This window comes from Hipposideros armiger, unplaced genomic scaffold (genome assembly GCF_001890085.2).
Source record: "Hipposideros armiger isolate ML-2016 unplaced genomic scaffold, ASM189008v1 scaffold_107, whole genome shotgun sequence".
Taxonomy (NCBI): Eukaryota; Metazoa; Chordata; class Mammalia; order Chiroptera; family Hipposideridae; genus Hipposideros; species Hipposideros armiger.
In genome coordinates this window covers 3,629,008-3,635,835 of record NW_017731457.1, presented here as the reverse complement: position 1 = coordinate 3,635,835, position 6,828 = coordinate 3,629,008, and positions in this window count along the sequence as shown.

Genomic DNA, 6,828 nt, shown 5'->3' with positions numbered 1-6,828 from the left:
GTGTCACTGGCCCTCATATGTGGGATCCGAACCGGGGCCCTCTGGCATCCCAAGCGAGTTCTTAACCATCGCGCCACTCGGCCGGCCCCCTATTTATTCTTGATATCAAGCCTTTGTTGGCATTTTCTCCCAATTTGTAGCTTATCTTTTTACCTTCTTTAGTCTACTTTTTGATGAGTAGATGTTCTCCATTTTAATGTAGCCAAATTTCTCCATCTTTTCTTCGAGGTTTGATGTTTCTTGTGCCTCTTTATTAATAGCAAATGTCAGGGAGAAGAAATTTTCCTCTACCTTTTGTCAACATAAGAAATGTCCAAACCTGTAGAGAATTTTTATAAGAATTTATTTGAGGCAAACTGGCAACATATGCTAGGGAGATCTCAAATGCTGCAGTGAATATCAGTTTTGCAGTTTCTTTTATGCATTTGAAATTAAGGAGGGAACTAGGGAAGATTACAGGAAGGTGGGAGAAAGCAAGGCAGAGATTGTATTACAGTACAGTTAACAAAATTCTGTGCTCCCTTGAGGGTGGTCATGCTTTAGAAGGCAGGGTCTGAAAGGATGGTCATTTATTAGAAGGAGGGGTCTGAAAAGAGGCATTTCAAAAGTGTGTTAATCTAGATGCACAGAAACAATGGACGAGGGCTTGCTTTGGCAAAGATAAGCCTTTTACTAAAGAAGTTACATGCCTGGAGTGTGACTACCCACTATGACCTGCCCAGTTAGGAATTTATGATCAGATTACCCTACGAGGTCACTTTCCATAGAACCCTTTTTTCTTCCACACCTTCTAGGTTCTTCTGGCTGCTCTAAGAATTAAATTGACATCTCACAGGTTAACAGGAGAAAATCCAGTTTAATTTCACATGTACAGGAGCTCCACAAGTATATGGGGGGCCCAAGGACAAATTGGGCAGTTGAGGATTATATGCCATCTTGAGCTAAGGAGTAGTGGGTAGTGATTTGGGACTTCATAGAGGAAGAAGGCCATTTACATGGATATTGAAAAAGCAAATGTTTGGTAAACAAATGTTCGCTGGGCCATGCAGAGACAACGGCACACAGAGTAGACTGAACCTAGGCCCTGCCCGGTCTCCCCCACCATACCTAATTCTTACTCTTTGTAGATATCTCTGGTGATAGACCTATTCCAGGAACAGGCACTTGGTCTAAATTCTCTTTGGCAGTTAAGGGGGAAGTAATAAAAAAAACTTCTTGAGTCTTCTGTTTTTAAAATAATCAGCCTAAATTATTCCTCATGCCAAAGAGACACGTTTTGGGGTGGCAAATTTTATTCCTCTACACAAACCACGCTGATAACTGGTCACTAAATGTTCTATAACAAGGATAAGTTAAGTTATGCAAAGTCACACAATGAAATGCTATACTGCAGTTAAAAATCATATTGTAGGTGAATATTATGATATAAAAAGATATTCACATAAGTAAAAATAGCAAGTGACAAAATATTACTCATGATTCTATTTTTGTGTCAGATGAACCTTTCATTAGGCCCAGACTTGGAATAAAAATCAAATCATTTGAGCTGGGTCCATCCCTGCAGGGAAAAGAGCCCGCTACTGATAGGGCAGGTTCTTTTGTGATCAAGCCAGGCTCCTACCAGCAGATCTACTGCTCTGAAGGGAGAAAGGCCAAGGCCATGCTGCCAATGGAAGTATATTCACCTTGATTTGAAGTTGATCTGTGTTATTCTGAGAAAGAAATCATGAAAACAGTACTCACTTTGGTGAGATGTTTGTAGCTCTTATCCTTATGTAGGTGGTCCCATATAGCTCTCTCTCCGGGAAGGTCTTGACCTGTTGCCATCTTCATCCCAAGCATCCTGAAATGGGATGGGGGAGGGGGAGAAACTGGGGAGGGTGGGGATTTTTCTCTCAGAGAAGCTTAGGAGCAACAATCCATTAAAAAGAAGGACTTTGAGATTTGCATTGAAGTTACATTCATACAAGAAATGCTCTGATTTATTTATATTGTCGGTTTTAGGTGGCTGGGGGTGGAGGAGACACCAAATATTGTGAGACAAATGCGGAAGCTGAGACCCCCTAAGCCATCACTTGCACCATGTCTGGTCTAGAGCCACAGGGGATTTCTTTCTCTAGAGGGGAGAGGGGGATTGTCTAAGATTGGGATGCATCTTACATCCCAATCTTAGGCCCAGGATGCATCAGACAGAGGGACTTAAGGAGGGCTGCAGGGGGCAAAGGGAAACAGGAAGAGAGAGGACAGGAGCAGGGACACTTCTCTACTAATGATGAACGCCATGGGGTTTCGTGTTTCCTTCCTCCACACTGTTCTGCCAACCATAGTTCTCAACCTTGGTGGGGGGTCTCTGGCCTGCATGTCCACTTTTCACCATCTGCCTTTTGGGGAACTATAATAGTTAATTTTTATGCGTTGACTTGGTTAGGCCACGGTATCCAGATATTTGGTGAAATATTATTCTGGATGTTTCTGTGAATGTGTTTTGGAGGAGATTAACACTTAAATCAGTGGGCTTTGAGTAAAACACATTGCCCTCCATAATGTGGGTGGGCCTCATCCAATCAGTTGAAGGCCTTACTAGAACAAAGATTGAGCAAGAAAGGAATTCCTCCAGCACATGGTTTTTGAAATTGGACTGCAGCTCTTCCCTGGGTCTCCAGCTGCTGGCCTATCCTGCAGATTGTGAACTTCCACCTCCACAAATACATGAGACAATTTGTTAAAATAAGTTCTCTCTCTCTCTCTCTCTCTCTCTCTCTCTCTCTCTCTCTCTCTATNTGGCTCAGTTGGTTAAGAGCTCGCTCAAGAGTTTGAGCTCTGAGCAACAGTGGTTTGATGCCCGGCCCGAGCTGAGCAGCCGCTGAGCTGCCAACTGGTGGTAGGATGGCTCAGCTTAAAAAAAAAAAAAAAAAAGAATCAGGTTAGTTCTGGGCTTACCCTGTTGTGTGAGGACTGTTCATTGATACCTCTGGTAAGATCAAAGAAGTGGCAGCATCTTAGATTGAACGGAGTGTGGGTATATTGGGGAGGTTGGTGAAGAGTGTGTGTGTGTGTGTGTGTGTGTGTGTGTGTGTGTGTGTGTGTGTGTGTGTGTGTATTGAAATGCTCATCTCCTCTAGTGGGCAGTCCACAGATAATGTCGATACTGAGAAGCCAACTAGAAGCAATGAAGGCATGTTATTTAGTGCTATGGATGGACTAATGAAAGAATCAGCTAGAATTGAGAATAGTTGTCTCTGAGGCAGGGGAACCAGGGCAGAAGAAGGGACACGCCTTGTGTAACTGTAATGACACAACTCTTACTACAGACTCTAACTGAGGTACATGATTAAGTCTGACAAGCTAAATTAAAAAAAGAAATATGGACTGTTGAGTTGACCTCCATCTCCCTATTCTTGGGGGGCGCTGAGGGAAATGGCGCGGAGCAGGGCTGCCTTTGGCCTGGTACATACAGCCTTGGTGTGGGGAAGGGCAGCAAGGCTGACCTCAATCAGGAGTCTGTGTGCTCACCTATGTGAGCACCGAGGGCTGGACCCTTGGCCCACCTGGACCCAAAGTGCTGTTCTGGGGTGCAGGGGCCACTCCTAGGCCCTCCAAACCCTCCAAACCATGGGCTCCACATAGGAAACACAGCCTCACTCTTCCGTCTCTTCACAGTCCCTGGTAAATGGAGCCCTAAGCACCAGGGAAGTCCCTGAAAGTGGACACCCCGAGTAAATTCCTTCAGAGAGGCCTGCCCCTACCTCACCTCTCCTCCACTTCAGCCTGCCTGGGGTGAAGCCTTAGGGAGTTGGAACCTCCTGGATCCCCTCAGTGGGGCCCCCAATCCAGCAAGGAGCCAGGGTCTTTAAACCTCGTTCTCTCCCACTTTCAAGGGATGAGGTGTTCTGTTTGTGCAAAGCTCCCACCCTGGGGAGGAATGGCATGGGAGGAGGCTGAGGGGTTGTCAGGGCCTTGTTTCTGCCCGGCTACGGGCCCCATTATCTCTCGCCTGTCTCCTGTCTTTGCTTGAGCCCTGGGTTCCCCTGTTGGCCTCCGTCTGGCTCCATGCCTCAATCTGGCCAGTCCCTCTTGAGCTAGAATCCCAGGTGTCCAGTGATTCTGAATGCTGCCTCTGTTGCAGGAGACCAGGGCTCCTTGAACATGACCCACAGTGACCCTCATGTTTCAGTCTTTAATCCCACACCCCTGGAGCAGGTCACTGAGACAGGGCCACCACGCACAACTCCAGGGGGTGCCACTCACACACACTGCAATGACCTAGAACCTGGCCTACAATGGAAACAATTGTCTCTGCTGTTGAGCAGTGTGCAACCTGAATAGCTGTACATTGCAACCCTTCTTCTAGACACAGATTCTCAATTCCTTCCCTCAACCAAATGTGATACATGTCCTGGGGACATAGGACCAGCCATCCAGCTGTCCTCTCCCATGGGACTGTAATCCCAGAAGGATGATGTTGCCTGTGAAATAGGAGGACTTCCCTTTCTCCGCCTCTCTCTTCTGAGTGGGTGCTATCCTGGAATTCTGAGTATAATTCTGAGCCTACTTTGGGAGAAAAACATATACACTGAAGGAGATATTTCAGAAACTTGGGAGATGGCAAGGACGCAGAACCACATTGTCCAGGTCTGGCTGGGCCTTTAGTTAGCAGATGACCCAGCAGAACTTCTTGGACCTCATGTTTACAGAATTAGGTTAATCATGAACTTTAGTTAATGGGACACCCTCATTTTTGCCTATGCTTGGCCTTTTCCTTTTCTCCATTTAATTGATTGATTGATGATTGATTGATTGATATAATGAATACCAGTGAACCCACCATCCAACCCAATAACTAGAACATCACCAGGAACTTACATTCTATCCACCTGTCCTCCTGCAAGCCAAGTAACAACCATACTTTTTAAATTTTGTGTTTATTCTACTCATGCTTATTTTTATTTTATTACATATTCATGTATTCTTAAATTATATACTGTTTAACTGTTTATTTTATTTTATTTTATTGGGGAACAGCCATGGTCATTGGCTACACATTGCTTTCATGTTGCAATGCACAATCGACTCTTTTAAGAAGGGTGCAGCCCACAGTGACCCACGAGGGGATCGAACCAGCAAACTTGGTGTTATCAGCACCATGCTCCAACCAACTGAGCTAACTTTGCTTACTTTTAAACTTTAATATAAAGGGGCAGCAAAAGTCTGGGACTTGCTTTTTTCACTCAGCATTATATTACTAAGTATGAGGAGTTGAACGCCTGGCTCCAGTCTTTCACACCCCCGAGATCAGCACCCTCGCTGTGGCCTTATCATGGACTATATCCCTGTTGGGACAAGGCCTGTCCCAAGCCTTTGAGCTCATGTTGTGTTGTAAGGCCTAAAAATTTAAGTACTGATTTGACATCTTTGAACAGAGCAGCGCTGGCCCATTCACAGACCTTCAGCTGTGGCAGAGCCGCCTGCCAAGCTCAGTCTATATCAGCAGAGATCAAGCAAGTCCCACCCGGCCAGGCTAAAGATACGTGAAAATGAATGATTGTTGCTCTCGCTGTTGGAGGGAGACTTGGGGTGATTTTTTATGCAGCATTATTGTGGCACTAGCTGATCATTACAGCAAAATTATTTTATGTTGTTGTATGAAGCTCTATGCGGTTCGTTCTTAGTCATGTGACGAAAGCACATTAATGTGTCCAGCTGTCTACGGGTGGGCACACTTTTGCTGTCATGAACAGTGCTTCCTTGGACATTCTTGTAAATGTCTCCTGGTACATGTGGGCAAGAGTGTCTCTTGGGAATACAGCTAAAAGTAGAAATGAACATAATCAGTTTTACAAGAATGTCAAAGTGTTTTTCAAAGTGGCTGTGTCAATTTTCACTCTCCCCAGCTGTATATACGAGACCCCGTTGAGCCCATCCTCTCCAACACCTGCTATCAGGCTTGTAAGTTCTTGCCAATTCAAGGTATCTTATGGTGTATGGGCGCAATTGCACCCTCCGTCTTCACCCCCCAAAGAAGTATATTGGAGTCCTAACCCCCGGGACCTCAGATTGTGACCTTATGTGTAGATAAGGTCTTTACAGAGGTAAAATCAAATTAAAATGAGGCCATTAGGGTGGGCTCTTATCTGATATGACTGGTATCCTTATACAATGGGGAAATTGGGCACAGAGACAGGCATAGAGAAAAGACAATGTGAGACACAGAGAATGCCATCTATAAGCCAAGGGACACCCTAGGCTACCAGGAGAGAGGCCTGGAGTTGATTATCTTTCACAGCCCTCAGAAGGAACCAACCCTGCCCACACCTTGCTCTTGGACCTTCAGCTTCCAAAACTGAACTGTGAGACAGTAAATTTCTGTTGTTGACGCTCCCCAGTTTATGTATTTTGTTACAGCAGCCCCTAGAAACTAATACACACACACTGATCTTGACTGATTACTTAGTGAGGTTGAACATGTCCTGTTATGTTCATTGCTCTTATTTCTTCCTCTTGTATGAAATGCCTGCTCTGGTCTTCTGACTATTTTTCTATTGGATTTTTTCTTATTGACTTATAAGAATTTCTTATTTATTATTATTTTTTTATTTTTTAATTTTTTAGCTGAGCCATCCTGCCACCTGTTGGCAACTGTTGGCAGCTCAGCTCAGATCGGAAATCGAACCGGTGACCCTGTTGCTCAGAGCTCACACTCTTGAGCGAGTCACTCTGCCGGTCCTACTTATTATTTTTTTAAAAAGATTTTTATTGGGGAATTGGGGGGATGGGAACAGTGCTGGGGAATTGGGGGAAGGGGAACAGACAAGTTGCTGTTGTTTTGTT